The sequence below is a fragment of the Vigna unguiculata genome, chromosome 7 (assembly GCF_004118075.2).
Source record: "Vigna unguiculata cultivar IT97K-499-35 chromosome 7, ASM411807v1, whole genome shotgun sequence".
NCBI classification, from domain to species: Eukaryota; Viridiplantae; Streptophyta; class Magnoliopsida; order Fabales; family Fabaceae; genus Vigna; species Vigna unguiculata.
In genome coordinates, this window is record NC_040285.1 from 7,784,796 (window position 1) to 7,794,788 (window position 9,993).

At 29.7% G+C, this 9,993-nt stretch overlaps 1 long non-coding RNA gene across 3 annotated transcripts; it reads left to right on the forward strand.

Annotated features, from left to right (window-relative positions):
- Positions 1-545: 545 nt before the first annotated feature.
- LOC114190489 lies at positions 546-2,491 on the forward strand. Of its 3 annotated transcripts, none has more exons than XR_003605814.1 (4): positions 546-834; positions 937-1,054; positions 1,210-1,486; positions 2,246-2,491. It is a non-coding gene; the product is annotated as an uncharacterized LOC114190489 (long non-coding RNA). The 3 variants fall into 3 exon arrangements; XR_003605813.1 differs by having other exon boundaries at positions 547-830; XR_003605812.1 differs by having other exon boundaries at positions 548-1,054.
- The last annotated feature ends 7,502 nt before the right edge of the window (positions 2,492-9,993 follow it).

Genomic DNA, 9,993 nt, shown 5'->3' on the forward strand with positions numbered 1-9,993 from the left:
ACAAACCATCTAGATATCAAATTCAGCTATCAATTATCATATAAAAACACATATAGTTCCATTTGACCGTCTCAACCCCACTAATTATATCCATTTCATATATAATTACTTAGTCCTTAAACTTAATCAAATTATTTTTAAAACATTCAAATTTCAATTTCTTAAGTGTACTTTAATTCCATTCTTACTTAACACACTTCAACATGCATAATAAAACCAAATATTAATTTCATATTTTTCACAAACTTCAAACATCATATATCAACACACGATCTGCTCCTAATTCAATAAAATCCAAATTTCACTATTGAAGTTTCTAACTTCACCATTCTTATCTAATTTCAGAAAGACCAAAGTATATACAAAGTAAGTTTATATATAGGATTTCAACATATTAGTGCATACACTACAAAAAAATTATCATTTAGTGAAGGTTTATTTGTGGAGGTTATAAAAACCCTCCCCAAATTAATATTATTTAAGATAGTTCCTTTGAATCGTCTAAACGCTAAAATGATTGGGACTTTAACTGTTTTTAAAAGAGGTTTAAAACCTCCACAAATTATTTTACACTTTTGATTTCCCTTTTACATTTTTCAACATTTCCCTCCAAGGATTTTACACTCTTTGCCTACTCCAGTGTTTCCCAAATTCCCAAACCCTTCATTCATTTTCCTTTTCGATTGAACTCCATCTCGTCATCAAATTAAGGTTCAGTTCTCGTCATCAATCGTTGGTGTTCATTCAAATCGTCTCCATCATCGGTCGTTGTCCTATGCTCGTCGTCTTCGTCGCCCTGTGCTCGTCGGCGGTGGCCTTCAAGATACGAAGTCTGTGAGTTGGATTGCCATCTCTTTTTCTTCCAAACATTATTTTTACAAATTCACAGTGCTCGTCGTTCTTCACGGTATTTGTTCATCACCTCCTTTTTTTTAGCCTGCCATGGATCGTGACGATGGCGTCGAAAGTAGCGGGTTGGCGTAGGGTGACCTCGAGGGCGTTGCTGCTGTCGTGAGTGATGATGATGGGGGGTTTGGGCTTGTTCTTGGATTTTGTGAGTCTTCTGCGAGGTTTCATCAATTGTTATCACATACCTTTCATGAAATAAACTTTCTCCCAGTATCATTTATTTGTTTTTAAAATTTTGCTTAGGTTGGGGAATCCTACGAAACTTGGGGAATAAATGCTCTCATTATTTTGAATATGCAGGTTTAGATCCCTTTGGTGGTCTATGGTCAGATGGTATCCAAGAGTTGGTTGTCTTCTTATGGTATTTTAAATCCCTTTGGTGTAGCATTCTTCAAAATGAACCAAAAGTGATTGACCCTTGTTTACACTTATACGTTGTTTGGAAATTGTTATGATGCTAGCTATCTTACTAGTTTATGAACACACATTACTAATTGAGTTTATTTGAACAATGCATCGTGGAGGAGGTTCATGGCCCAACTCAAGCTAGATCCAGGAAACGTTGCTTTATACCTGGGTAAGTACAACCTTCTTTATATTCCAGTGGGTTTTATATGAGTGGAATTGAGGCAAATCGAAAGAGCTTGCTATCATTGTGAGTGGAAAATAAACTTGTCTTTTGGAAGCGACGTGCATCTATTAAAATAGTTTATTAACTTGTAATAGGATTGATGCAAGTTTGATAAAATAGTTTATTAACTTTATATATAGGAATATACACATGAAAAGTACACACGCGAGCACTGCCTGTATGATTAGACATTGCTTCTTCATGGCATTATTATTAGTATTGTTGATTTTGGTGGCTGGGTGCTTTATTTATATCTTGAACGATATCTATTATTTCCAACAGACTATTTAATTACTCTTAGCACCATTGGGAAATCAATCATCAATTTTATTAACACATGAATAATAATCTTTATCTTTAACTTGTGTATTATGTTTTAATCTTATGTTTAAAAATGATAGTATTTGAAATTCCTGTTTCTAAGTAATTGCCAATAATTATCATTTTGCTTAAGAGATTGAGAAAGTTATCTAGATCATGTGATTAGGTGTTGGTTTGTGACATATTTCTGGAGATTTACAAGTCACTAGGATGTGTTTAAGTAAAGCTGATACATAAGTTTGCTGAAGTTTGAGTGAGTTATTGCAACTTTTGTAATTGCTCTAGACTTTATTTTATTGTTTACTCCAACTGCAGCCTCCTTGTTGATCATGAAGTATTCTTTTTTTATACTTGGCTTCACAAAATGGAATTTTTCTTCTTCAGGTGTTGCAGAAAGATGTCGACAAACACCTTGAAAGTGGATCAAGAAGTAGTGAGAAGTTGAAGTCAATTGGCAATATATGAGATGGAAAACATTCGAAGACTAGCACATTTTAGAGAGTTCAAAGACTATAATAAGATTTGTCTCTTAAATATTCTTTTTCAACATTAAGTATTTTTTATATTTATATTGTAATTTCTAATGAATGTACTTTATCTTAAATGATCAATAAAATTAATTTTGATTCATTTTTGTGTAATTTATAAATTTATATATATTTTTTATTTTTTATTATAAAAAATAATTAAATTAAGAAATTATAAATGCAAGTGGATAATTATAAAACAGTTGCAAATAAAGGAGGTTTTAAACCTCCACAAAATAATAGTTACCAATAGAGGAGGTTAAAACCCTTCACAAAAAAATCTCTACAATATAACTTGGATATCAGGAGTCAACAAAAACCTCTACAAGTAGGTTGTGGCAACTCTAACTGTGGAGGTTTAGAAAACCCCCGCAAATTGATTTGCGGAGGGTAAAAACTTCCGCAAATTGAAATAAAAATCTCCACTAATTATCAATTTTTTTGTAATGATATGCTTCCAATTATTAAAAATTGAACATTAACCTCTATCCTATCATAAATATAACAATCCAATTTAGTATAATTTGATAAATTCTTTCTTCCCTTAACTTCACTCCTAAATAATCCAACAGGTTAACAAATTATTAAAAACATACACAAGTAGAGATAAATACATTTAACCCAAATCTTACATGCAAACACAAGACTTCGTGCTTGCAAACATTAATAGAAAGAAACGTGAGTTATAGGAAAACATAAAACTTATTTAAAAAAAAAAATAGATAAGGTCGTTCTAAACTTTGCTGTCTCCTAACATGTGCCTTTTGAATGGAGAAAATATTAGAAAATGCTTTAGTATTTTAAAGAAAATGTAAATAAAATATGAAGGAAAAAAGTTTAAAGAGATTGTTCAATTCGTAAAAGAATTTACTAAATATATAAAATTATAGTTTATATCCTAGATATAATTATTTAATGTTTTAACTTTTGCTATATTTTAAGATCATTGTTACTAAACATAAAAATTTGTTCCTAGGTGTTAAATGCAAGTGGGTAGATTTTGATCCTAAGTTAGATGTTCTCTATTAGAAAGGTTTCATATGTATCTTCTAAAATTAGTTGAGAAACAAGTTTAGTTATAATACATTCAATTCTTAGAAGTCTTAAACGAAGTTGTGAATGTGATTGATAAATAGATTTATAATTATATGTAATAAGACACATAATGGACACATTGATAAAAAAAGTAATATAATATAAAAAATAATTGGATTGATTTTATGTCTTAATGAAATTACATATTTATTTGTTTTATATAATTATAATTATGATGGTCATACTTATTATAGTAAACATGATGCTATAGTTACATGAGCCATAGAAGAAGTATCATAAGATACTTATGTTAGTTATATTTTAATGTTAAATATTTTGTTTATTTAACGTTTTTGAAAGAGTATTTTATAATTAATTATTATTACTTAACATTTTTGAAAGAGTATTTCATTATTAATTATTATATGTTTAGTTTATCATGCATGTTTATGTTACGAGTAGAAAAATAAGTTTTTTAACAACTAAATTTTGATAACTTTCTTTAATAATTTGAGGTTGCATCTTCTAATAACTTTTTATTTTTTTTATTTTTTTATTTTTTTATATTTGAAAACTACTTAGAAGATGTCACTTCAGGTTATAAGAGAAAGTTGTCAAGATTTAGTTATCAAAATATCATTGTCCTTAAGAGGATACATTATGCATGGTAGTGCTTCAAGGAATTTCTCCACCGAAAATTAGTCTTCTAATATAATAATTTTCATTTAAAGGATACATTATGCATGGTAGTGCTTCAAGGAATTTCTCCACCGAAAATTAGTCTTCTGATATAATAATTTTCATTTAAAGGATTGACTATTTCTATATAGAGTTTTTCCATGCATTAAAACTAAAAATCAAATATCTACCTCTATATTTCATTTTTTTAGGTTAAATTACTCTTTTAGTCCCTCTATTTGTCATGAAATTTCATTTTGGTCCTCAAGTTTTTCGTTGTCTTAATTTGGTCCTCATTTTCTTAAAAATGACTCAATTTGGTCCTCACCGTTAACTTTGACCAGACGGTGTTAAGTCAACACCACGTGTCAATTTATGGTTTTTTTGAATTTTTTTAAAATTTTTTTAATTTTTTTTTTGACACGTGTCACTTCACAGTTGTGCCACGTGTCAAAGTGACTCAATTTGGTCCCTATATTTGTTTTTAGTTTCAATTTAGTCCCATTTTTTGTAAAAATGAAGCAATATTGTCCTCCTTAGGTTGAGACTCAATTTAATCTTTGTATACAACTTATGATGATATTTTTAATAAAATTGACGTTTTTATTAAATATTTGTAGAAATATTTTTAAATAAATGTTTTTTAGTTTTATTATTAAACAAAGTGAAACCCCAAACTTAATTTCAAAAGTTAACAATTTTGTCAACATATATAAAGACATCAAATGTATCATATTATACAAACTTAGTAAAAATTAAAAATCAAATTACTTGTCACACATAAGTTTAGGAACTAAATTTCAAGTTCAAAACAAAATCAAAGTCTAATGTTTTGTGTAGAATTTAAAGTTAATTTAAAATATTTATAGAAATATTTAATAAAAACATTGATTTCAGTAAGAATATCATCATAAAATTTATAAAAAAAGTAAATTTAGTAACAATTTAAGGAAAGACAATATTGCTTCATTTTTACAAAAATTGAGACTAAATTGAAACTAAAAATAAATATAGGGACCAAATTGAGTCACTTTGACAGGTGGCACAAATGTGAAGTGACACGTGTCAAAAATAAAAAATTAAAAAAATTAAAAAAAAATTAAAAAAAATTAAAAAAATTAAAAAACCAGAAATTAACACGTGGCGTTAACTTTAACACCGTTTGGTCAAAGTTAACGGTGAGGACCAAATTGAGTTTATTTTAAGAAAATGAGAACCAAATTGAGTCATTTTTAAGAAAATGAGGACCAAATTGAGACAACAAAAAACTTGAGGACCATAATAAAATTTCATGACAAATAAAGGGACCAAAAGAATAATTTAACTTTTTTTTATTAACTAACCATTTGACACCATATTGAAAATGAAGCCTATTTTATATATATATATATATATATATAATGAACAGTGAGGAGTTAATTGGTGACGGGCTTCGCCATATTTGTATACTATGGGCATTTGATAGAGGTTTAAAGGAAAATGGTTTAATTTATGTTTAAACTGCAGTTGAATTAAATTTTATTAATTCTCACATGTTGTAAGATTTTCATTATTAGCTAGTCTATTGGGTATATATATATATATATATATATATATATATATATATATATATATATATATATATATATATAATCATTGCTATTTGCTATAGAATAGAAGAGTTTCATGTGGCTGAATGATGAGAGTTTTGGGATTTGATGCAAGTTCCATGAGAAATTGATTGTGTGATTTATTTATTTGCTGTCCAATATAATTTTGTTGTAAATTTTCAATGGTTGTTGGATGTGGGGTTCAAGGTAATCATTAGCCAGTAGATTAAGTCCCAAGCCCTTTTGCCTTAAATAATTCTTGTACTTTTCAACTACAAAAACATGTTTTAATTAAGCTCAATTTATAGCTAAAATTTATTTAAACAGCTATCTTAATTACGTCTAACAGTCTGCAATTAGTGTCATTTAATTTTAAAATAAATGAGTCTCAAAACTTAATATTTTGTTTTCCAAATCAACACTTGTCTGTTAGAGAAAAGTTTATACTGTCCAACAGCAATTAAACATGTTTTCCAAATCAAGCTAAATGACGAATCACAAAAGCTTAAACTTGAAGCAATGAACACATAATTTTGCATAGATTTTCTGACCCTCACTGAAAAGAACCTATAGTGTTGACCACTCTAGAAAACCCATTGCTTCTTCCATATAAAAAGAACACAACAAGCATATAATTCCTGCAACACTTTTGTGCTATGATATCTGCATATTCCTTGTTATGAATGTTCAGTGAAGGCATTACATATTAGGTGGTTTTTTGCACAACTTGTGTCTATGTTTGGTCTGCATTCTGACAACATAGGAAACATGATACTACATTAAAGCAGTGAAGAGGCATAGGCTACATGTCCCTCACTCACTCACTTTCTGTTTCTGAAACATAGACTACTCCAAACTTGGTTGGTTCTTCCGTTTATTTCCCTTCAAATTCTCAAAATCATTCTTCACTCTTCTTTCTTACCATTGCCAAATTAGCTCCTACGTTCATTCCCGAGTAAACAAAAGGTACTGTCATAAGAACCCTCTAAACCCTTCTCTTATCTAAGCCTATAACACCAAACCTATTTCTGAAAAAATTCATCTTCTCCCTTTTAGCCTCGTCAATCACCTCATTTTCTATTATAACATTTTGTAGTAGGCTTCTTCTAGCAAAGAATGTACTTTGTATGTTGTTTATAACTCCTACACAACACCTTTTTCATCTTGTTTGCTAATAGTTTAGTCACAACTTTGAATATGCAGCCCAAGAAGGAGATAGGTGAAAGCACCTCCTCCCACGTATAGAAGACTGAAAAAAAAAATTATTAAACTTCCAAGTTTAAAAAAAAAAAAAAAACTCAGATTGCTCCTCTTCTAAGAAAGATTCCATGGAGAAGCGCTAAGAGAAGATTATTGCCATGTTAAGACCTTAAGAACAAGAAGAAATATAAGTAATTCAAATTCTCATTCAGCAAAAGATGAGTGTTATATAGACCAAGGAGTCTTTTATAGATGACTAGCCCCTTGGCATTTCATGGCACAAAAGATGTAAAATGTAGTTTCTGTACTCGTGTCTTAAATATTTGAATATGAAGAAAAGATATATCAACTGGTGTATATCAATGTAATCATATTTTTAATGAAAACATGAATATGAGTGGTTTAAAAATAGTGATACTCGATTACTTTAATATTGAAAGATTTAGTGTAAATAATTTTGTTATAAATGAGTTTCATTATTTTTAAATCATACTATCTCTCTAGAAATATTTTTTTTCTAGAGTTCTCTGACTTCTCTCTAGTAGTTCTCCCTATCTGTTTATATGTTTAAAGATTGAAGACCGTTAGAGTGACCCTCTTGGCGAACTCCTTCTTTATGTCCGATGAGTTTCTCTTTCTGAGTAAGTTGAATTTTGACTCTTTTCCCCCTTAGTCAAATCCATTTTGGTTTGCATGTGACCTTCTCTTGGTTGCATGTTTGGTTTTAATCTTCTAAATGAGTCTCTATTGATCAGTGATCATAATGGTATGACCTGATCATTCTTGTGATGTTTCTATGTGTAGATGAAGCATCTTGTAGAGTTAAAGGAGTTGCGATGATTTAGAATTTTTTAAAAGGTAAGAGAAACTAATTTGTAGTGATTACATGTTTGAACTGCATGAATTGACTAAATGTGTTGTTGAGATTATGAATGTATGATAAGTTGTGTTGATGTATGGTATTAGCTATTGAATTGAGATATAAATCTTAAATTTTGTGCTAATCTAGTATGTTGAATTTGGGTATTGTGATGTATGACATTGGAATAGTGATAATATGCCTAAGTTGAGTGATTTCAACATGATTTATATGTAATTGTGACTTGTATGAAACATGAATTTGGTCTTTGGTATGGCTGAAACTATCAAGTTGTAGTGTCAAATTGCAGTATTTTTGTTGTCTATGTTATGCAGACTCGTTGGGTGGACAAACAACTCGTTGAACAAGTGCAAAAATCAATTTTGGTAGAGAGGTTTTCTTGTTGGATGAGTTGAGATTTCTTGTTTGATTCATCTCGGGAAAATTAGGATTCCTGCTTCGTTAACCATCAGATCGAGCTGAAATTTTGGCAGCAAGTCCTAGACATATGATTCTTTGTTTTTATCATTGAGATCTTTGATTTGATGTCTATAGTTAGAAAAGTCAATCTCTTACGAATGCTCCATTTTTTAGCTTTCTCTTATGTGCATAACTTTTCTACTTTATATGTTGGTGGGCTTTTATGTACCTACTTGTGGTTTTGATTTGATCTTGACATAAAAGAGTGTCTTTTGTGTGGAATGTTTCATGATTTTTTATGTTTTGGTTATCACATTGGATAATGGGTTGAATGATGTATACAACTATGTAAATGAATGTAGATGATATGAACTTTTAGAATATGATGAGGTATGAAATGTTAAGGATGTAGCTAATTCCACAAAGGAAATCCTTTTGTTATATGCTTCTTAGTATATACATTGATGTATGGATTCAAGAAGGAGGTATCTTAACACTCTAATAACCATTCACACTCATATAGAGTAGAATGAGTTATGTGGTGAAAGTAGTAAGAGGTCCTAGTCTAAGGGTTTTACATTGGCCAAAGATGGGGAAATGACTAACCTTGTGTGTGGTAGGGTAAAACTCATTAACAATGGCTCTGTAGTGAAGTAAAGGCAACCACAAATGCACGTCTCTAATGAATCTGATATCAATGTATGTATCTGGATAATTAAGTCTACAAGAGTCTTTGATTATACAATTTATATCAATGTGATTGCTTGGAGTGCATTGTGGACTGTATGGTCAGTCAGTCAGTTAGTCGCCGGTTGGTTGAGATCACTTCCAAGAAGATTTCCCTAATGGAGGTTGCAACATGACTCATCTTTTGTCATTCACTGGTTATTCTCATTGTTGCACAGTGCAGATGTAAAGCGTATCACATTATTCGATCATCAGTCGGCTGAGACTACTTCAAAGAAGATTTGCATTTATGCAATCAATAGTTAGCATGTGTCGATTGGGTCCCCTCAAGTAGTGCAAGCAATTTGACTGGCCACATGATTCCACCCTAGGTCCACTTATGAAGATATGTGTAACGTCGATTAGAGACCATTCGATTTTCCCTTTCATTTTTGGCAGTTGGATTACCCATAGGATTCGACCCTAGGGATTAGTTATGCAAAATGAGTGTGACGTTGTCCGATAAGCCTGAATGAACGATATCTGAGTAAATAAAGAGCTTTGTAATTGTAAACAGGTTAATAATCGGGTTTAAAAAGCAATTAGGTCATGATTAGGCCAATCTTAATCATAGGCCCAAACAGAAAACTATAAATACAAGTTAAAGGTATATTTGTTGGAACTTTTATCTCGCATTTATTAAAACATTTATTATTATAGTCGATCAAATCATCGATGACTTAAATCAAAGTCTCTTTATTTATATTTTAATATTAAAATGAGATATTGCAATTACCACACATGTACATAAACATATATGAATATTATTTAAAATAGCTTAAGAGTAAGATTGGATAAAATATTTCATATTATTAAGCTTCAAAATTTAAATACAAATTTCTTCTTTAATATTTCCGTACATATTTTCTAAAGACTAAATTTCTAAAAAAAAAAACACAATATAAGATAATTAATCTAAAAATATTATCCAAACAAAGTCAAAGTCGAAACAATACACTATCTTAAAAAAAATATCAGAGTGCATTTCAAATATTAAATAATAGAAAGTCTCATCACAATCTTATTATATTATACATTTATTTAACTTCTATATCATTATCACAAATGGGCCAATAACATAATTTAACTATAATATAT